The 23165-nt window shown below is 37.5% G+C and overlaps 1 long non-coding RNA gene across 1 annotated transcript; it reads left to right on the forward strand.

Annotated features, from left to right (window-relative positions):
* The first annotated feature begins 854 nt into the window (after positions 1–854).
* Positions 855–9005, forward strand: LOC144332995 (uncharacterized). The gene is made up of 3 exons (XR_013401285.1): positions 855–917; positions 8688–8789; positions 8882–9005. It is a non-coding gene; the product is annotated as an uncharacterized LOC144332995 (long non-coding RNA).
* The last annotated feature ends 14160 nt before the right edge of the window (positions 9006–23165 follow it).

The following is a 23165-nucleotide window of genomic DNA, read 5'->3' on the forward strand; positions in this document are numbered from 1 at the left end:
CCCTTAGGCAGACCATTATAAATGCCACAGAAAAACAGGGCTAAACATGAGTTTTGGAACAAAGAGGCTTTTTAAGAGAAAAGCAAAGCAAGAGAATGGAGAGACCCCATTCACTTGCCTTTTGGTTAGGGTTTTGCAGTTGCATCAGACTCTGGGCACTTAAAACACTTCCCTGTCATCTGCAATAGGATAAGGCAAGGAGAAGTTCTTTGTTCAGGGTTCAAGTGCTCTCTCGTGACCATCCCAAAATAACTCTGAAGTGTAATACAGTAGGGCCTCATGTAACTAAACCCACAAGTCTCGGACCTATCATCATTGTCAACCCAATTGTTCTCTCCTCCCCTCTTAGGCAAGCAAGGCACTTGGATATATTTTTCTGTCAACACTCAAAGTTGCATAAACCTCTTATTTTTACTTTTGCAAATCCACTAGGAGTCTCCCTGCCAGTTACAAGGAAATATATAGAAGGTGGACACACCAGGTGCTTATCTTCCAAATAAGCTTTCTTAGTGGCTTATGCTGTTCTTCACTTGGATTTGAACCCGATCAGGCCAATCTTCCCTCCTGCTTTCCTTTCACCAAAGGCTCTTATTTTTGTAATTTGTCAGACTTTGCAAGATTTGTGATATTCTCAACCAGCTCTTTATTCATAAGGCATGTGTGCCGCTGTTCAGCGTGTATTTATTCCATTAGCCAAGTTATTGCGCTGAGTTGAGCATTAAAGAAATCTGATCGTTTCCTTGGTCTCTATTTTGGAAGATGCTGAAGCTTTATCCTTGGTGACAGCATGTAAACAATATTTAAACAAGGCTAACAAAGAGAACGTGTTGAGATAGGAAGGTAAAACTGCAAATGTTTTGTTTCAAGTGACATCAAGATGCAACAGAGGAGATGAAAGAGAGGACATTTTAAAACTGGTCAGTTTCTAGAGTTAAAACAACACAGAAAACAGCACATGAAATACATGTGTATAGAACGATGTGAAATTGATAGAAAGGAAGGAAATACACCTATGACATTGAATGCTTGGGTAATGGAATTTCAGATGATTTATTTTTTCTTTTCTATATTGCATGGTATTTTAAAATTTCTATAGCTTTTCTGTATCTTGTCTACATCTACGTGATTTTACATCATCTTTGCCATCTTTTGCAAGTGCTTTTTGTAGAGTAAATACCTAGAAGAGGAAGTGTTTGTACAAACTAAAGTTTTTAAAAGAGTATAAGCCATTTTTGCTTTAGAAATATAGCAAACTTAAATAATAAAATATTATACAGGTAAAACTTCTAAAACTTTTCATTTTCTTTTTAAAATTACTTTTGTCGGTTTCTTTTTATCCTGGTTACAAGTGGTACATGGTATAAAAAATAAAAACTGTCACTATGTTACTAAGTAATCCTCCATATTACCATTAACTATAGTAATAATTTTATGGGTTCTATTGTAATACTGGATTCTATCATAATACTGTTATATTACAGGATGCTATTATAATGCTGTTTTGCAATTTGCTTATTTCCCTTGATGTATCTCAAACATATTACTTTATGTCAATATGTATAATTCTTATCATTTTGATGGTTATATGCTCCTTTGTTTGGGAGAGGGAAGTTCTTTTTCTTTTTTTACATTTAATTTAATTTATTATGTTTTTATTTTTATTTTATTTTATTTTATTTTTTGAGAAAGGGGCTCGCTCTGTTGCCCAGGCTGGAGTGCGGTGGTGCTATTACAGCTCACTGCAGTCTCAAGCTCCCAGGCTCAAATGATCCTACCTCAACCTCCCAAGTAGCTGGGGCGACAGGCACATGCCACCTCACCCAGCTAATTTTTGTTGTTGTTGTTATTGTTGTTGAAATGGGGTATCACCATGTTGCCTAGGCTGGTCTTGAATTCCTGAGCTCAAGCAATCCTCCTGCTTTGACCTCTCAAAGTGCTGGGATTACAGGCGTGAGCCACCATGCCCAGTGCATATGATCCTTTGTATGTGCCATTTTAATGTACAGCAATTATGTATAATATATTTAATCAGACTCTCATTACTGGACGTTGGGCTTTTTTTAGTAATTGCAAACAGTGCCACAGTGAACATCCTTTTACATAACTTTACCGCTTTGTGCACAGAGATTTGGAAAGTAAATTTTTAGAAATGGAAATGTAAGTTTCCAAATCAGGCTGGTGAACGGGTTAAGCAGCCTTTCCAACTTATCATGACCGCAGGATGATCCTTTGCATATCCTGTAAATATCTGTATATCTTGCAGACTGCATGGTCTAAAGAGACTGAGTTTTGTTGGAAAAATGCAAAGTATGTTTTATTTTCAGTTTCCTCACCAGTAGATGGCACCTAGTCTTCCTTTACAATGGACTAAAATCCCCCCTAACTTCATTGCATTCCCTACATGTCAATGAGCCTGCACTAACACGGCAATGACTACATCACATACAAATGCTCCTCTCTCATTCCCCTTATCCCATGTTTGTATTGTTCTAGTTCCAGGATGCTGATACTTTAAGCCTGAGGCTCTAACTTGAGCAGGAAGAGTTTATTTTGGGATGAAGAATCTTCCCCCATAGGAGGGCCTCTCAACCAGTGTCTCTCTTTCTCTGTCTTTAGAAACTGGGAAATTCTAGAGGAGAAAATTGGTGTTCTGCATCTGCAGAATGACTTCTTTCTCTTAAAAATATCAGACTCATATGTTGGCTGAATTTACTGTTTATAGAGGGGACTGCAGAGTTGCAAGGACATTAAAGTTTTGTGTTGAGAGTGGTTTCAGTCAATTATATTAAGAAAATGACCCCTGAATATGTGAAGTTGATGGGATGAATATATACATAGGGTCCATTTCACTAAAAGTATAAATACACGCATTTAAAATGGCCACGGAGTAAGGAAGGAACTGCAAACTCTAAGTAGGAAAAACGCGATGACACATCAGTTTGTTTTATGTTGTTCTCTGTGTGCAGGTATCAGTTTTGTTAAAAAAAAAAAATCAGAAAGGCTGAGTGTAAGAGTTTAATATTCTTTATTTTTTATTTTACTTATTGATTAATTTTTTGAGGCAGGGTCTAGCTCTGTCACCCAGGCTGGAGGGCAGTGGTTCAGTCATAGCTCACTGCAGCCTCGACCTCCTGGGCTCAAGCAATCTCCCTGCCTCAGCTTCCCAAGAAGCTGGGACTATAGGCACCTGCCACCACAGCCAGCTAATATTTTTTTTTAAATGTAGATACATTACATGCTATGTTGCCCAGGATGGTCTTGAATTCCCAGGCCAAGTGATCCTCCCACCTCAGCCTCCCAAAGGGCTGGGATTACAGGCATGAGCCATCACACCCAGCCTGCCCTTTCTATAAATATATGGATATGTCCTGAGAGAGTTCTTGTCTCAAAGAGCAATTCAGAGCACGTGAGGTTTTCTTGGAGTAGATAAGAAAGGTGAGCTTTTGGGTTTGGTAGGAAAGGAAAAAATAACAAATGTATTATACATTTGGCGAGCTATGCCAGGTAGCACTGTGAAAATTCTTTGGGCCCTCTGGGGAAGATTTTACACTACCACATATGGGATTTGCTTATCACCACCATAGCCTGCAAAAGTATAGTTCTTTTAAAAAATCCAGATCTGGACAGGCACAGTGGTGGCTCACACCTGTAATCCTAGCACTTTGGGAGGCCAAGGAGAGTGGATTACTTGAGGTTAGGAGTTTGAGACCAGCTTGGCCAATGAGGTGAAACCCTGTCTCTACTAAAAATTAGCCAGGCATGGTGGTTTGCCCCTGTAATCCCAGCCACTCAGGATGCTGAGGCAGGAGAATCGCTTGAACCCGGGAGGCAGAGGTTGCAGTGAGCTGAGATGGCCCCATTCCAGTCTGGGCAACAGAGAGAGACTCCATCTCAAACAAAACAAAACAAAACAAAACAAAACAAACAAACAAACAAAAAAAACAAATCCAGATCTTCTTCCCCTCCTCTTCTTTCCCTTTCAACCCCAGATAGAGCATTTAAGGTTAGGGTCCATTATAGCAGAATATTTCATAAACAATTAGGTGGTATGAACCAATAAAACACAAAATATCTTTGTTTTTGTTCTCATTTAGGTTGACCCCTGTTCCCCAAGAACATCATGATACTGTTATTGGGAAAAAAATAAGTGATGAATTTTCCATTTAAGAAATTAAATAATGTAGAATTATTTGCTCCCTTATTTATGCAGACACATTTTCTTTTCTTTCTTTTTTATTTTATTATTTTATGGGTTTTTTTCCCATTTTCTTTTTTAGCTATAACTTTGGGTTTAAAAAAAATCTGCTTGTTCAGTCTGTCTGATATAACACTAAAATTTCACCTTACCCTACCTTGAGATTTTAAACGAAAGATATGTGATAACTTTGGTAGGAAATGGGAAAGAAAACTCATTTTTAGTATGACTTATAAACAGAATATGATACAATGCTCAGCTTGGTATTAGGCTGTTAAAAATAACCATAAAACTGTTCAGTGCAGAATTCCTTTTATATCAGTTTTCTTGGTGTATTTAATGATGATGGTTTTAGATCATTAGCTACTTGACAAAAAAGCTGACATGTCAATGAGAAGCCTCCAATGAAGAATAGGCCTTCTGAAATTATAAAGTTATTGAGTTTGATGGTGTTATATTTACAGCGGTCTTTTGGAAATACCCCTATTGCATAAAGCGAGTTACATCTGTGGGAATCATTCATCTGGACCAATCGGCTACAGCTATTCAGCCTTTAAAACTCTGAAATGGGTAAAGGATTTAATAGACATTTCTCCAAAAGAGACATAAAAATGGGCAACCGGTATGTGAAAATGTGCTCAACGTCACTAATCGAAACCACTGTATCACCTCACGCCAGCTAGGATGGGCTAAAAAAGATAAGAGATAACAAATGTTGGTGAGGGTGTGTAGGAGAGGGAACCCTTTTACACTGCTGGTGGGAATACAGATTGGTGTAGCCATATTAAAAAAACAGAATAAAGGTTCCTAAAGAAACTAAAAATAGTACTACCACATGACCTAGAAATCCTCCTTCTGGGTATATAAGTCCCAAAAATGAAATCACCGCCTTGTAAAGATACCTGCACTACCATGTTCATTGTAGCATTATTCACAATAGCAAGATATGGAAACGACATGAGTCCATTGACAAATGAATGGATAAAGACACTGCGATAAATCTATCCAGTGGAATATCATTCAGCTTTAAATAAAGAAAGATATCCTGCCATTTGCCATAACATGGATGAATGTGGAGAACATTATGCTAAGTGAAATAAGCCAGACACAGAAAAAAAATTTTTTTTAAGAATATATGATGATAGAGAATAAAGCACTGGTTATCAGGTGGAAGGGGGGTGGTTACCAATGGAGTAGGGGAAGAAATAGGGAGATGTAGGTAGGTCAAAGGGTAAAAAGTTCCAGATGTGTAGGCTGAATAAGTCTAGAGATCTAATGTGCAATAGGTGGAATATAGTTAGTAATACTGTATTTAGGATTTTTGCTAAATGGGCAGATGTTAGCTGTTCTTGACACACACCAAAGTAGGTAATTATGTGAGATGATGGATGTGGTAATTTGCTTCACTATAGTAACCATTTTACTGTCTATATGTTCTTCATGATATCATGTTGTTTACCTTAAATATATAGAAAAAAATTTATTTTTTTAAAAAGTCTGACTGTTGAGAGCCGTGGTCGCAACTCTGGGCTGCACGTTTTCTCCACTTTAGGAGAATACTAATTTAAAAATAGTTGTGCCAGAGCTCCGCCCCACCCCATGCCAATTAAATCAGAATATGGGCTTGGCCGAGGCAGTGAAGCTTCAACATGGGTGTTTAGTAAAAGTTGCCCTGGAGATTCTGACATGTAACAGGGTTGCAAATGACCTAATTTTAAGAGAAATTTCCCATTTTATATTCCATGAGCAACTTCAAAGCATCTGGGTAAAATCTGAGGTATTTTTTTCCTCTCTTCCTCAGAAGAGGGCAACTGGACTGTATTAATGATGTAACCAAGACAGCTGAGGATAAAAGAGTCTGACATGTGAAAGTCTGAAGATACCCACACAAATTCATTAAAAAAAGTAAACTTTTCTTGCCAAGAGTGTCTCACTGCTATTATTTATGACATCATCCTTGCCAGTGTTTTTTTCTCCTTTCAGAGCCAGTTTCCTAAGAAAAGATGAAGCAGGGAATTTGGCTTTCTCCAGTCTCTAGCCCCATCATCCATTTCATGAGCCCTAATGATGATCTGAGCCATTGAAACTTCCACCTGGAAGACATTTGCCATCAAATGGAGTTCTCCTAGTTTAGGTACTGGGCAGACATCTTATTTCTTCCCAGCTTTCATGGCTGAGCATAGGAAATGGTATACCACAGGGGTAAGGAGTGGGCATTGGAAACAGACAACCCAGGTTCAAATTCTGATTCCTCTACTTCCGAAACATGTACATATTTGGGCAAAGTACCCAATTTATCTGAAACATGTTTTGCCATGTGTGAAAAGATGATGTTCATTTGTTCAAGGATACTGTAAGGATGAAATGGAATTATGCATGCAGAATGTAAGCATTAAATAATATGTGCAAAATGCTCAGGAGAGCACTCGACTCATAGTAAGTAGTCAAGAAATAATAGATACTACTATTTTAACTATCTTTAGCTAGTTAACTGAATGACATTCCACTTAAATGAATGACAAAATTAACCACCTCCCTTTACTGTCTCTAAAAAAACATACTGACTGACTGACGCCTCTAGCATTCTGGGCTACTCTTAAGTGTACTGGCTTTCTTCTCCTACCAGTTGAGTCAGTTATAGGCTTATCAAGAGTATTATTTGTTCCCAAACCTGTTTATGCCAGTTATTTTTGTTGTCGGAATTTAATTAAATATTAAGTAAACAGATGAAATATAAATGTGGAGAGTTGTTTCTATGAAAACTAAGTTGAGGCCAAGAACGGTGGCTCATGCCTGTAATTCCAGCACTTTGGGAGGCCAAGGCGGGTGGATCACCTGAGGTCAGGAGTTTGAGACCATCCTGGCCAACATGGTGAAACCCCGTCTCTACTAAAAGTACAAAAATTAGCCGAGCGTGGTGGTGGGCACCTGTAATCCCAGCTACTCAGGAAGCTGAGACAGGAGAATCACTTGAACCCGTGAGGTGGAGGTTGCAGTGAGCCAAGATCATGCCACTGCACTCCAGCCTGAGTGACAGGAGTGAAACTCTAAAAAAATCTCTAGGTCGGATGCATAAATACATTCAAATTACAAAAATAAATGTCAAAGTAGGTGTGGTAAAACAATCAGCTGTAACAGATGTTTTTGATTAGCCAACTTATATTGGATAAAAGGACTTTTACTAAATTATGCTTTTCCAAAGATTTCACACCAAGAGAAAGAGGGAAAAGGTGATTTTCTTTCCTCAGGACAATCTCTTTCCAGTCATAATTAGCATAGAATGGAAAAGAAGGTTTTGTCCTTGCTTTGGTATTTTTAGTACCAAAAGTTTTAATATAAGAATAGTATAATGACACTGTGAGTATAATGACCCATCATCCAGCTTTAACAACTGTCAACTCATAGCCAATTTTGTTTAATTTATAGTCTGCCAAGTTCCCCGCTTCCCATATTATTTTGAAGAAAATATTGTATTTTGAAAATTGCTTTTTTATATCTAAAATAATTCGTTGTTCCCATTTAAAATGTTAGTAAAGTGTAACATCCATGTGGAAAAGTGTGTGTATATAATATGCGTATAGTTCAATTAATTTTTCCAAACACAATAATTGATGTAACCAGCATCTAAATAGAGAAATAGAATGTTATGACTTAAAATAACTAAAGTTAGCTTTGCCTGTTTTGTTCTTCATAAGATGGAATCATATAGTATGTTCTTTCTGTGTCTGGCAACTTTTGCTTAGCATAAGTTTTGTGAGATTCATCCATATCATTCATTCTTATTGCTATTTAATATTCTCTTAAGTGGACACACCACAGTTTATCCATTATACATTGTGATAAAATTGGATGATTTTCAGTTTTTGATGTCATGAATAATGGTGTTATTTGTCTTCTCATGAGCATATGAATGCATTTCTGTTGGGTATAAACCTGGAAGTAGAATTGCTGGGTCACACTGAGCTTTTTGTAAATGCTGTCAAGCATTTTTTCAAGTTGGTTGTCCTAGTTTCAGTTTAAAAATATTTGCTCTGTGTTGTTAGCCTGGAAGGTTCAGACAACCCATCCACATAGCCCTTAGGATTAGAAGGATCTTTGTGGAAAAGTTCTTAATCCCATATAGGAAGGTCTAAGAGGTATCATGATATCTTTGATACCATCTCTGAACCTTCTCCCTCTTCAAGAGCTTTCTGGAAAAGATTTAGAATTCTCTTATTGAGATTGTAGAACAGACCCAAACTTCATGGGACATGAAGTCCTATGTGGGGGGCTCAAGATGACAGGCAAACTGTAGAATTTTTAACATGCTATTGGAGATTTAGGTCATTTACATAAAATTCATTTGGATATGAATCTGTAGATCGTGTACTTGAGAAAGTATGTTTGGAAATATGTCCCCGGATGCAAATTACATACAAGCAAAGGTCTATGAATGTAACTGGAGACTTGATCTATATGTTCAATTATGATAATCTCCATTTGTCTCTGACAGGAAATGACCATGGTGTAATGGTGGAAATAGACTTGGTAGAGCTTGGAGGATGGTGGAGTTAATGAGGAGTCAAATCTCCTAATCTGCATGACTGGGGTGAAGGTAGGACTATTCACCTGATAAGAAAGATGGGAGAAACAACAGCCATTCTGTGTGGTGAATGAAACTTTGACTCTAAGAAATCTTTTATGCAGGTGGAGACATAGCTTCTTCAACCAGTGAAAGAAATAATATCTGGTTTCTTGAATAATTTCATGGTGCCACCAACAAAAACCATCATAGACCAACAATGGCAAGATGGCATCAGCAAGAATGAGCTAGTATGAAGAGGTGCTCAACCCATCCCACCACCATGGGAAATAACGTGGTAAACTGCCAAGAGCGTAACTGTTTACTTTCCTGTCTCCCTAGAAACTGTAGGTTCTATGTGGGCAATACTCCGGATCTTCTTCGTTGTTGACTAGCCAGTGCTAACACTGTGCTGGGCCCAGAAAAGGTGCTCAATAAAGGGGTGTTGAGATGAATTGAATTGAGATCCCCTAAAGATTGGCCACAGAGTCTTAGTTATCTCAGGATGCTGGTGGAATCGAATCACAAGCAAGAGATGTTTCCTGTGAGTGGAAGGTTTAGGGTGCTGTGGAGCCTTCTGTATGCAGAAAAGGTTATTCAGTGGTTTACTTTGGAATACACAATAGGTATTAAATTTATTATAATTATACATTGAAAAGCATAATTTTAAAAACTTTTAAATTCAGCTTAAAACTAATTATTATATTTTTTTCTGGCAAAGTTTATCCATCACTTTTTTTTTTTTTTTTTTTTTTTTTGAGACAGAGTTTCACTCTTGTTGCTCAGGCTGGAATGCAATGGCGCAGTCTCAGCTCACCACAACCTCCGCCTCCCGGGTTCAAGCAATTCTCCTGCCTCAGCCTCCCGAGTAGCTGGGATTACAGGCACGCACCACCATGCCCGGCTAATTTTGTATTTTTAGTAGAGATGGGGTTTCTCCGTGTTGGTCAGACTGATCTCAAACTCCCAACCTCAGGTGATCCGCCTGCCTTGGCCTCCCAAAGTGCTGCGATTACAGGTGTGAGCCACCGCGCCCAGCCTATCCATCACTTTTAAGAAGATATAATAATATTGCTTCATTTACAAATCTAGTTAGCTAAAGCTAAATAATCTTTCTAAAATATCACATCACTTTAATAGGCTAGATTTTGTAAGTTTAATATATTTGTTTTCTTTTTAAATATTTTGCTTTTATGAACTAAATGAATTCTTAAATGCTTAACTCTTGTGCTCGTACATGTGCATAAATGAAAACTCTCTGAAATGAAAACTCTCTGAAATATGTTAATGAGATTTAGTGAGATTTCAACTTAAAATCAAAAGTGTAAATTTATTTTTTATTTTTTATTTTTTGGAAACAGGGTCTCACTCTATCTCCCAGGCTGGAGTGCAATGGCACCGTCTTGGCTCATTGCAACCTCTGCCTCCCAGGTTCAAGCGATTCTCATGCCTCAGTCTCCTGAACAACTAGGATCACAGGTGTGCGCCACCATGTCTGGCAATTTTTTTTTTTACATTTTTAGTACAGACGGGGTTTTGCTACATTGGCCAGGCTGGTCTCAAACTCCTGTCCTCAAATGATCCGCCCACCTCGGCCTCGCACAGTGCTGGGATTGCAGGCGTGAGCCACCGTGCCTGGCCAAAAGTATAAATTATTTACTCAATTACACGTTTTAAATTAGAATTATAAGAGTATCTCTTAACTAGCACAGTACAAATATCTAATATTAATGCAAAAATAGTAATGCATTAGTTTTGATTCTCTGAGAATTTTCTACATCTAGTTCTAAATCTTCCTGGGGTTTTAAAAAATGAATATTCAATGAAGATGATTACTGTCCTAGTTAACTGAGGTTGCTCTCTCATCCCAATTAATGAAAGTCACTTAGAACTAGAAATTTTGTCCAGACTTGAGACCTACAGCTCCAGAGATGCTTAGTGACTCTTCTCCCTACTCCACTGTCACCCTGAGCTCCTTTTTCTAAACAGTGCGTTTTGGGCTTTGACACTTGAAAGAAGGTTGTCCTTTAACCTGTATCACCCAATTCTCTGTCTATTCTCAGGTATCTGTAATTCGAAGCCAACTTCAAACCAGTTTGCTCATTTGCTTATATTTTGTGTTTCTTCAGCTCTTAAGATACGTGCATAGGTTTGTCATTCACAGCAAAGACTTTTAGACTTGACAGGATTTGAGTATACATAAATAGTTTTCCATTAAACTTGAAATACCTTAAAGTCAGTGGGGTCCTAAGATATGAAAATGCTTTTCTATGTTGCTTGATGAACACTAAGGACAATATAACTTTCAGGAATATCTTAAATGACAACTATGACTTCTTCATACTTGTGGTCCTAACTCATAAAATCATTCTATTGATATGTCTTTGAAAATTAAAATTCTAAGACGCTTACATATGGTCCCTTCCCCTCCATAATCAATAGATTTATACTCCGAAAGCCCACGGCAGCCTTTGCTAATTGATCACTACATTTTCCTTAGCCCAAATATGATTCAGAATCCTTAAAGTATTGTTGCCGGCAGCCACTACGGAGATCTAGGGGGAAACCTTTGTCACACTCTTTGTTGTGCTAAGGGAGCAATAAACACCTCAGGTTGGAAGAAATATGTTTTCAAAGGAAAGATGTTCTCCCAAATTTATTTGAGGAAGTATAGTTTAGTTGTTAAGGCCATGGATTCTGGAAAACATACCTGTTTTCAAATATTGGCTCCATCTCTTACTGACTGTGTGAGCTTTGGAAAATTATTTAACCTCCTCAGTTTCCTCATCTTAAAATGAGGATAACAGTGGTACCCATCTCATAGTGTTTTATGAATATTAAATAAGGTAATACATGAAAAATGCTTAGCAGAATGCCAGGGACACTATAAATGTTTACTAAACAATGGTGATCAGACAAACATGGTGGCTAATGGCTGTAATCCCAGCACTTTGGGAGGCCGAGGCAGAGGGATCACTTGAGCCCAGGAGTTCAAAACCAGTCTAGGCAACATAGTGAGACTGCCATCTCTATAAATAAATACATACATAAATAAATACGTAAAGTTATTTTTATTCTGTTAAAATCAATTTTATTTTATTTTATTTTATTTTGAGATGGAGGCTCGCTCTGTTGCCCAGGCTGGAGTGCAATGACGTGATCTCGGCTCACCACAACCTCCGCCTCCCAGGTTCAAGTGATTTTCCTGCCTCAGCCTCCCAAGCAGCTGGAACTACAGGCGTGCACCACCACGCCTAGCTAATATTTTTGTATTTTTAGTAGAGATGAGGTTTCACTATGTTGGTCAGGCTGGTCTCGAACTCCTGACCTTGTAATCTGCCTGCCTCGGCCTCCCAAAGTGCTGGATTACAAGTGTGAGCCACTGCGCCTGGCTAAAATCAATTTTCTTTTCATTTAAAGTTTTATCTTAGGTTCAGCAGTACAAGTGAAGGTTTGCTACATAGGTAAACTTGTGTCACGGGGCTTTGTTGTATACAGATTATTTCATCACCCAGGTATTACGCCTGGTACCCAATAGTTATGTTTTTTGCTCCTCTCCCTCCTCCCACCCCTACCCACAAGTCAACCCCAGTATCTGTTGTTCCCTTCTTGTTTTTGTTTTTTGTTTTTTTTTTTTTTTGAGATAGAGTCTTGCTCTGTTTCCTAGGCTGGGGTGCAATGGTGCAATCTGAGCTCATTGCAACGCCTGCCTCCCAGGTTCAAGCGATTCTCCTGCCTCAGCCTCCCAGGTAGCTGGGATTACAGGCGCCCACCACCACACCCAGCTAATTTTTTTTGTATTTTCAGTAGAGACAGCCTTCACCATATTGACCAGGCTGGTCTCAAACTCCTGACCTCAGGTGATCCACCCACCTTGGCCTCCTAAAGTGCTGGGATTACAGGCATGAGCCACCCTGCCCGGCCTGTTGTTCCCTTCTTTGTGTTCATAAGTTCTCATCATTTAGCTCCCACTTATAAGTGAGAACATGAGTTTCTGTTCCTGTGTTAGTGTGCTAAGGATAATGGCCTTCAGCTCTATCCACGTTGCTGCAAAAGACACGATCTCTTCTTTTTTATGGCTGCATAGTATTCTATGGTGTATATGTACCACATTTTCTTTATCCAATTCATTACTGAATGGCATTTAGGTTGATTCCATGTTTTTCCTATTGTGACAAGTGCTGCAACAAACACTCATGTGTATGTGTCTTTATGGTAGAATGATTTCTATTCCTCTGTGTATATACTCACTAATGGGATTGCTGGGTCAAATGGTAGTTCTGCTTTTAGCTCTTTGAAGAATCGCCATACTGCTTTCCACAATGGTTAAATGAATTTACACTCCTAACAACAGTGTATAAGTGTTCCCTTTTTCTCTACAACCTCGCCAGCATCTGTTATTTTTTGACTTTTTAGTGATAGCTCCTTTGACTGGTGTGAGATAGTATCTCATTGTGATATTAATTTGCATTTCTCTGTTGATCGGTGATGTTTAACTCTTTTTCATATGCTTGTTGGCTGCATGTATGTCTTCTTTTGAAAAGAGTCTGTTCGTGTCCTTTGCCTACTTTTTAATGGGGATGTTTTTCTCTTGTAAATTTCTTTTAAGTTTCCTATAGATGCTGGATATTAGACCTTTGTCAGATGCATAGTTTGCAAATAATACATAAATAAAGATGATGATTTCCCTGAATATTCTGGAACAGAGCTGAGGGAGGAAGCACATCTTCAACCATGAGGCAAAATAAGAGCGCTGTGGGACAGCAGCAACAGCCAGGGCAGCTGGGCAGGCCTAGGGTCTTTCAAACAAAGGCACAGGGCAGAAAATAAATCAGAGCCCCAGAATCTCATCGTGCAGGCTACAAATAGCAGCTGCAGCTGCAGACCAAGGGCTGGCCTTTACATGTCCATGGTGCAAAAGGCTCCTGGTGAGAAGCTGATCTTTTCCGTCACACCCACACAGAGCCAGCAGTCACACATAGAGTAAACTCTGAATATTTAGGAGCCATTTTTAGTAGAGAATAGCAAACTGTTTGATAATATAGACTGGATCGGAGATGGAGCATGGTTAATTTTATATACTGATTAGATGTTTCTGTATGTCCATACATAATTCTGGATCATTAGGCTGCCAATAATATCTCCCACATCTGTAGAACACTTACCATGTTCAGACACTGCCAAGGACTTCACATGTATAGTTCATTTAATCCTCCCATGCTTCTGTGGAGCAGATATGATTATTGTCCTAACCTAGATCTTAGAGGAGGACTAGCAAAAGTTGGAGAAACTAAGGCTCAGAGAGGTTAAATAATTTACCCAACATCACAAGATTCTGGGTCTAGAGCTGCAGTATAAACCAAGTCTGTCTGAATCCAGCATCTCATCTCTTAAACACTTTGTTGGGCTGCCATGCAATTACAATGATATCTTGCTCACAAATTATTTTATGTGCTTATTTCTTACTGCCTCAAATAGTCCTCTGTGGGGAGGGGCAGGGTGCTGCACTTGCTTGTTTTGTACCTCCAAGCTTTCAATACGTAGCAGAAGGTGAGCAGATACTTATTGATACAATCTGAACAAAGTTCTGATGGAATAGGAGAGAGGGAGGAATTGGTCAGGTCCCAACGGCGTAACCTCAAGGTCACTTAAAAAACTCTCAATCCATTTACATTTTTTCAGCTACAAATTATGTTTACTATAAACTACGAGCCATAAAGATGATTAAGACAAGGTCCTGGCTCAAGAACACAATGGTTTAGATTAGGTATTGCAAATTCAACTGTTCTCCTGGCTAGGCAGTTAACATGAACAAGTGAAGGGATCCAAGAAGCAAACTAGGGTGTTCCCTACTGAGTTCCGGCTTATTGTTTCTATCCAAATTCATTATTGCCAGGAGAAACCAGAAATTTATATTTTACATAATTTTCTTATTTTTATGTGAAACAAGCGTGTGGGTCAAATAAAACTGATTTGCAAACTGGATTTAGCTCATAGGCTACCAAGTTGAGACCTCTGTTTTAAACAATAACACATACACATAAAGACAAGAGAAGGTAGACAAGACTGATTAACGTACAAGGAGGATACATAAAGTTTTCAGGGAAGTCAGAGATTATTTTCAGCTAGAGCATCAGAGAAGACTTTGTGAAGAAAGTCACCTTTGAGTTTCTTCTACTAAAGTGAATCAGCTTTGCAATCACTGTGATGGAAGGGAATGCTATTCAGCTGTAAGCAATGATGGGTGCAAAGACCCACAGGTGGAAAATCATGAGTCAAGCTCAGGGACCTCTGAATTACACTGTACTTTGATTTTTGTGTTTTGTTTTGTCTTGCTTTTTGGTTTCTTACTAGAGACAAATGTAATGTGATTTACGTTCATCAGAATTAGGAAAATTTTTGTGTTTTTCCAGTAAGCACTATAAGCAAAGAGTGGAAGATGATGAAGATCGAAACTTGTTAGGGTCTATCAATTAAAGGAGATTTTAAAGCAAAGGAACTGTCACTCCTTGTAGCCTACTGCATGGTGTGTGGTAGGACATGAAGCTTAAAAGAACATCCGAGTCTTGGAAGGGATCCAGCAAAGGCACCAGGACTAATTTGGGAGATGAAGGGTATGTCTTATGAGGAGAGGCTTAGAGGGCTTAGCATGCTTTAGCTTTAAAATAAGGTGGGTGAGCAGAGTTCTATTGATAGCCTACAAGTCTTCCAGTATGAACTTGTACTTGATGTGACATGAAACTCTAAGTTACACAAAGGAATTTCAAGAAGGCAGTTTTCTTTCTTTTTCATTTCAAGAATGATGAGCCCTGGAACTTTTTGTGCAAAAATGTTTTAAAAGGCAAAATGGATTTTCATAAAGGATTTGGGGGAACAATTTCAGTTTTATTACCATGCATTCACTGAAGTGCTGAATTTAAGGATCGATTATCCATAATATCAATTTATATCATAGTAGATAGAAATGCCATTGTCCTGGTAGCTGCAAGTGAACATAAAACAAATTTCACACACAGGCACACTCCTGCACAGAGAGAGGGAGAGAATGCACTTAGCCGTTACTTAGCACAACCATGCTGAAATTCACAAATTCACCAAACCTTTTTTTTTGTTTTGTTTTGTTTTTGAGATGGAGTCTTGCTCTGTCACCCAGGTCAGAGTGCAGTGGCACAATCTTGGCTCACTGCAATATCCACCTTCTGGGTTCAAGTAATTCTCCTGCCTCAGCTTCCCAAGTAGCTGGGATTACAGGTGTGTACCACCACGACTGGCTAATTTATATATATATATATATATATATATATACACATTTTTTAATTTTTTTTTTTTTTGAGATGGAGTCTCGCTCTGTCACCCAGGCTGCAGTGCAGTGGCACGATCTCGGCTCACTGCAAGCTCTGCCTCCCAGGTTCACGCCATTCTCCTGCCTCAGCCTCCCAAGTAGTTGGGACTACAGGCGCCCACCACCACGCCCAGCTAATTTTTTGTATTTTTAGTAGAGACGAGGTTTCGCCGGCGTTGGCCAGGCTGGTCTCCAACTCCTGACCTTAGGTGATCCGCCCACCTCAGCCTCTCAAAGTGCTGCGATTACAGGCATGAGCCACCGTGCCCTGCCAAATTCACCAAATCTTTACCACCTGTACCACTGGATATTTCTTGTGTCATATAGAATGAGGCAGTTCATGGGAGGGAGAACTGGTAGACCTAAGAACATGAGTAATAATTCTATGGAGTCATCCTTCAAATTTTAAATTACTTGACAATCTGCTTTGTTTTGGATTTTGACAAATTTTATTTTGGCTCCTAGATCTCTGATTTTCATGACTTAGTTTAAACTCAAAAAGCCCCACAACATATGCATAGGAAAAAAACTGAAAGGACATATAGCAATTTTAGTGATTGTTAGTATTTCTAACTGATTAAGTTTTAATATTTGATATATAGACTATACAGATTCAGAAGCTGAGGTTCAGGATCAAGGTCAGAGGTGGGTCCCAAGAGTCATTCACACAGTAATAGCTGAGAATGTGAGAGGGGATTAGCTCACTGAGGGAGAGGATGTACACAGACAGCAGAGAGCCACGAGCTGAATCTTGGGAAAAGTCTCCTGCAAGGGCCCAGGCAAATGAAGAGAGGGACAGCAGGGGACAGGCAGGGTCTGTTCACTGCTATTTAGATCCAGGAGCCCCTTCCTCCTGATCACCATCTTCTTCCAAATGGTCATTGGATTCGTCTCTTCTCATGCTGCTTGGGTATGTAACATACCCAAGACTGGGTAACTTACAAAGGAAAGAGATTTAATGGACTCACAGTTCCATATGGTTGGGGAGGTCTCACAATCATGGCTGAAGGAAAAAGAGAAACAAAGTCACATTTTACATGGCAGCAGGCATAGAGAGCGTTTATAAGGGAACTCCCCTTCATAAAACCATCAGATCTCATTAGACTTACTCACTGTCACGAGAACAGCACGGGAAAGACCTGTGCCCATGATTCAGTTGTCTCCTGCTGGGTCCCTCCCATGACATGTGGGGACTATGGGAACTGCAATCCAGATGAGATTGGGCCGGGACACAGCCATATCATATCAGTCATCTAAGCAGAAGTCTTAAGCTATTTTGTTCACATATTTCCTGCTATGAACTGAACCATGTTCTCTCCCCAAATTAATATGTTGAAGCCCTACCTTCCAATGTGATGGTATTTGGAGATGGGGTCTTTGGCAGGTAGTTAGGTTTAAGAGGTTATGAGGGTCTGGCCCTCATGATGGGATTAATGCCCTTTCAGGAAGATACACCAGAGAGCTTGCTCCCTGTCTCCACCGTTGTGAGGTCTTAGCGAGAAGGCAGTGGTCTACAAGACAGGAAGCGGACCTTCACCAGAACCCAAACATGCTGGCACCCTGATCTCAGACTTCCAGCCTCCAGAACTGTGAAAAATAAATTTGTGTTGTTTAAGCCTCCCAGGCTATGGTATTTTGTTATGGCATCCCAAACTGAATAATAGCACCTTCTAAAATTTTGGGGGTAATTTTTCACATATTTCCAAATTAATATTCAAAATTTTCTATCATAAATTTAAATAGTTGCAAAGACTGTAATTTCCAACATTCTGTTAAAGTTGATATTAAAAATCAAAATAAAACTGTACATATTTTAAATATCTCTTATGCAATAAAAATGTCATAGTGATATGACATTTTTAACGTCCCATCATAATGTATTAAAGACATATAAATAAGCTCTTTAGCTACTGAGATTTTGACATTATTTCCTTCTTTCCCTGAGCAAGTATTTTGTTCTACTTAACTCACAGGATTCTACTTCTATTTAATATAATTTTTGGCCTTAAAAGTTAAAAAAGTTTTTCACTTTATATTTGTCTGTCTCAAAAGATAAATAAAATTTCAAAAAACTTTGTTCTGTGACTACAAGGATTTAAAGTAATTTTTAAATGTATTTGAAATTAAGTTATTGATATGAGTATTATTTGTACACAATTCATCAAAGCAACTTAAAAGATAAAACTGATTGATAAGTCATTATTAAGCACAAAATAATATTTTATTAGAAATGTATCCTTGAGGCAGAAAATAATTTTTTCCAAACAGTTTGTTTATTCATGGCCGAATATTATTTATTGTCAGAAAGGTACAGAGTTCACATCAATATCAGACAAAATAGATTTTAATTAAAAAATTATTTCAAGAGACAAAAATAACAATATATGTTAATAAAAGGGTCAATTAAAAATGTATAACAATTATAAGCACATACACATCAAACAATAGTTCCCCAAAATACATAAAGCAAACATTGACAGGATTGAAGTGAGAAATAGACCACTCTACAATAGTAGTTGGGGTCTCCAACACCCTACTTTCAATAATGTATAAAACATCTAGACGGAAGATCAGGAAGAAAACAGAGAACTTGAACAACATGATAAACCAACTAGACCTAATACACATATATAGAATTCTCTACTCAACAACAGCAGAATACACATTCTTCTCAGTGCACATTGAATACTCTTCAGGGTAGATGATATGTTAGGTGAAAAAACAAGTCTCAGTAAATTTCTAAAAATGTAAATCATACATATCTTCTCTGACTACAATGGAATAAAGCTATAAATGAATAACCGAAGGAAAACTAGAAATTTCACAAATATATGGAAATCAAGCCACATGCTTTCAAACAACCAAAAGATCAAAGAAGAAGTCACCAGGAAAATCAGAAAATACTAAAAAGTAAATGAAAGCAAAAATACAACATACCAAAAGTAAAAAACATACTATATGAGATGTAGTGAAAGCAGTGCTAAGGGGGAAATGTATAGCAATGAACAACTATATTAAAAAAGAATGATCTCAAATTAATAAATGTACACCTTAAGAAACTAGAAAAAAAATACCAAAATCAATCCAAATCTTACAGAAATAAATAATAAAGATTAGGGCAGAGATAAATTAAATAGAGAATAGAACAATAGTCAATAAAACTAAAAGTTGGTTCTTGAAAAGATCAACAAAATTGACAAAGCTTTAGCTAAAATAACAAAGAATAAAAGAGAGAAGATGAAAATAAGTAAAATCAGAAATGAAAGTGGGGACGTTACTGACCTTATAGAAATAAAAAGGATTATAAGAGAATATTATGAACAAAAGTATAACAAATAGGATACCCTAGAGGAAACGCAAAAATTCCCAGAAATATTCAAATTACCAAAACAGACTCAAGAAGAAATAGAAAATCTGAACAGCTATAACAAGTAAAGAGATGGTATCAATAATCAAAAATTTTCCAACCAAAAAAGAATCAGATAGCTTCACTGGTGAATTCTACTAAACACTTAAAGAAAAATTAACAGCAATCCTTCTCAAGCTTTTCCAAAAAATAGAAGAGGAGGGAATACTTTGTGATTAGTTTTATGAAACCAGTATTATCCTGATACCAAAGCCAAACGAAGATACTACAAGAAAAAAAAATTAGAGACCAATATCCCTTGTGAATATCGATGCAAAAATCCTCAACAAAATGCTAGAAAAGTGAATACAATAGCATATTAAAAGGATTATACCCCATGATCAAGTAGAATTTATCCTAGAAACATGAGTATCTCAACATAAGAAAATCAAGCAATGTTACACCAAATTCATAGAATGAAGGGGAAATTCATTCTATGTAGAAATGCATAATTGCAGAAAATGCATTTGACAAAATCTGACACCTTTTCATGATTTTTTTAAAAACCTCTCTGAAAACTAGGAATAGAAAATAACTTCCTCAACATGATAAAGGGCATTTATTAAAAAACTCATGGCTAACATCATACTCTATGATGAAAGGTGGCAATCCTTTTCCTTAAAATCTGGGACATGAGAAGATGCTTTCTTTCACAATTGCTATTCAACATTACCCTGTGGGTTTTACCTAGAGCAGTTAGGCAAGAAAACAAAATGAAGGCATCCAAGCTGAAAACTGTCTCAATTTGCAGACAACATAATTATGCACATAGAAAATTCCAAAGAACACACGCACACACACTCACAAATACACACACACAACCCTGAGCCAAAAAGCAAATTCAGCAAAGTTTGGGGTGCAAGGTAAACACACAAAAATCAGTTGCATTTTAATACAACAACAAGGAACAACTCAATAAGGAAATTAAGAAAACAATTCCATTTACAATAGCATCCAAGAGAATACAATGCCTAGGAATAAATTTAACCAAGGAGGTAAAAGACTTGGACGCTGAAAACTACAAAACATTGCTGAAAGGTATTAATAATCTTTGAAAAACTCAATAAAAAACTAATTTAAAAAAGAAAACAATGACAAGAAAATCTTAATTTCTTTTTTAAAATTTTTTTTTCAGGGCAGTTCTCTTAACCAGAATATGTTCAGAGTGACTCCCAAAAATCTTAATTCCTTAGCAATTGAGAAATGTCCTTTTATTTTTTAAATATTTATTATTATTTTCTTGAGACAGGGTCTCACTTTATCACCCAGGCTGGAGTGCAATGGTGCCATCAAGGCTCACTGCAGCCTCCACCTCCCAGGCTTAAGCAATCCTCCCACCTCAGCCTCCCAAGTAACTGGGATTACAGGCGCTCGCCACCATGCTCAGCTAATTTTTCAATTTTTTGCGGAGATGGGGTTTCACCATGTTGCCCAGGCTAGTCTTGAACTCCTGGACTCAAGTGATCCACTCGTTTCTGCCTCCCAAAATGGGAATTGCAGGTGTGAGCCACTGCACCCAGTCAAAAATTGCCCTTTTAAATAACTCCCAGATCAACAAGAAAATTACAACCAAATTGGAGATTATTCAGAAATTATAAACATGATTACATTAAATCAAAATCTATGTGGTATAGTTAAAGCCCTACACTGAAAATAAGGTCTAATCTAAATCTTTAATATAGAAAAAACAAACAAACAAGCAAAAAAACTTGACAAAAAGAAACCAGGCAGAGAAAACATAATTAAACCATAAACTAGTTCTTTCAAAGCGCCAATAAAATTAGTTATACCTTGGAAAAACTTACTAATGAAAAGGGAGAAAATACAAATATTTATTAGAAATAAAAAGGAACCATAATCTTACATATGGATACTTTTAAGTTAGTAGGATTGATTTTAAAAGTGAGAATCGATCCTCCTAATTTGCTGGTGCATATACATAGCTTAAATTGTAATCGATTTTTGCTAGACTACTTTCCCAAAAGGTTACCTATCCAACTGTTTGATCAGCAATGTATAAGATTTTCCTGTTTTCTCATACCCTGAATGTTGTCATTAAAAAAACAAAAAGTTGCCAGCTTAATGGATGAGAAATGACTCCTCATTGTTTGTTTCCATTTTCCTGAAAGCTTAAGCAATATATCATATGTATTCATGGTTTCTATTTCTTTTGTGAATTGCTTTTTGAAATCTTTTACTCTATTTTTAAATTAATAATATTAACTCTATGATGTGTTTAAACTAACTTTTTCTCCTTTCCTTTTTTACTTTATGATTTTATGGTGTCTTTGCTAGAGATAAGGAATTTTAAAATTTTATTTACTCAAATCTGTCACCTTCTTCATAGCTTCTAGATTTTCTTACTTTAACACAAGTTTCTCCACTTATGTGGAGTAGTATTATTCAAATACTCTCATATTTGTTCTTTAAATATTTTTATTAATTTTTTATCTTAAAACTTTATTTCTTCTATAATTTGCTCTTCTATATTGTGTGAATTAGAGGTCTAAAGTTTTTTATTCCCCACCCATCCACACCCGCCACGTGCTTCCAACTTACCAGAGAGTCATACGAACACCAGTTTCTGTTATTTTACCATGATGTTGATTGCAGTATTAGTTATGGTGGTCAAACACTGAAAACAACCTGAATGCCCATCAAAAGGCATGTGATTGAGAAAATATGGCATACTACGGCACATCCATACCGTGAACAATTATTTAGCTATTAAAAAGGATTGAGTTAGGTCTATGTATATTAACATGAATGAATGTCTATGAGAGGTTACATGGAAAAAGAAGATGGAAAAATAATGTAAATAGTATAACCCCATTCATTAAAAAATAGATGAAGAACTCTCTACATATGAATATGTACATTTGTATACATATGTATGAGCACAAAGGAAAATTAGACCCTAATTCACACACTGGAATGAAGATGAGGTTGGGGAGAGAGTGAAATTGTTGAGATTGTTTTTTTACTATTTATACTTCTCCATATTCTTTGGTTAATGCAGGGAACATTATTGCTTATATTTTGAAAGGTGTGAGATTGATACTTGCCTATCCGACATCCATTCTCCTTGGTCTCCTTAATAACAGAATTCCAATTTTACCTGAGAATCAGACTACACTTCCCAGCTCCTTTTGTAGTCAGATATAGCCATGTAATCAAGTTCTGGCCTGTGGGATGTAGTAGATGTGTGTGGGACTTCAAACAAGTTTCTTTAAAATGAAGAAAGTGACTCTTCTTTTCTTCTCCTCCTCCTCCTCCTCCTCCTCCTCCTCCTCCTCCTCCTCCTCCTCCTACTCCTCCTCCTCCTCCTCCTCCTCCCCCTCCTCCTCGTTCTTCTTCTTCTTTTCGGCTGCCTGGAATAGGAATGTAGTGGCTACGGATCTGCAGCTATTTTGGACCATGAGGTTACCAGGAGGATGGTAGAGCAAGAAGGAGTCTGGTTTCCTGGATACACTGTGAAGCCATTGTATGACTCTAAGCCATTTGATTTTGGACTTGCTTTATGTGAGGGAGAAATACTTCTATCTTGATTCAACTGCTGGTATTTGGTGGTTTTGTTTTGTATTTGAGCAAACCTCATCCTCAGTAATACAAAAGGAAAAATATAATAAAGCACTTAGCAAAAGAAACAAAAGCCTATTGA

The sequence above is a fragment of the Macaca mulatta genome, chromosome 11 (genome assembly GCF_049350105.2).
Source record: "Macaca mulatta isolate MMU2019108-1 chromosome 11, T2T-MMU8v2.0, whole genome shotgun sequence".
In the NCBI taxonomy this organism is placed as follows: Eukaryota; Metazoa; Chordata; class Mammalia; order Primates; family Cercopithecidae; genus Macaca; species Macaca mulatta.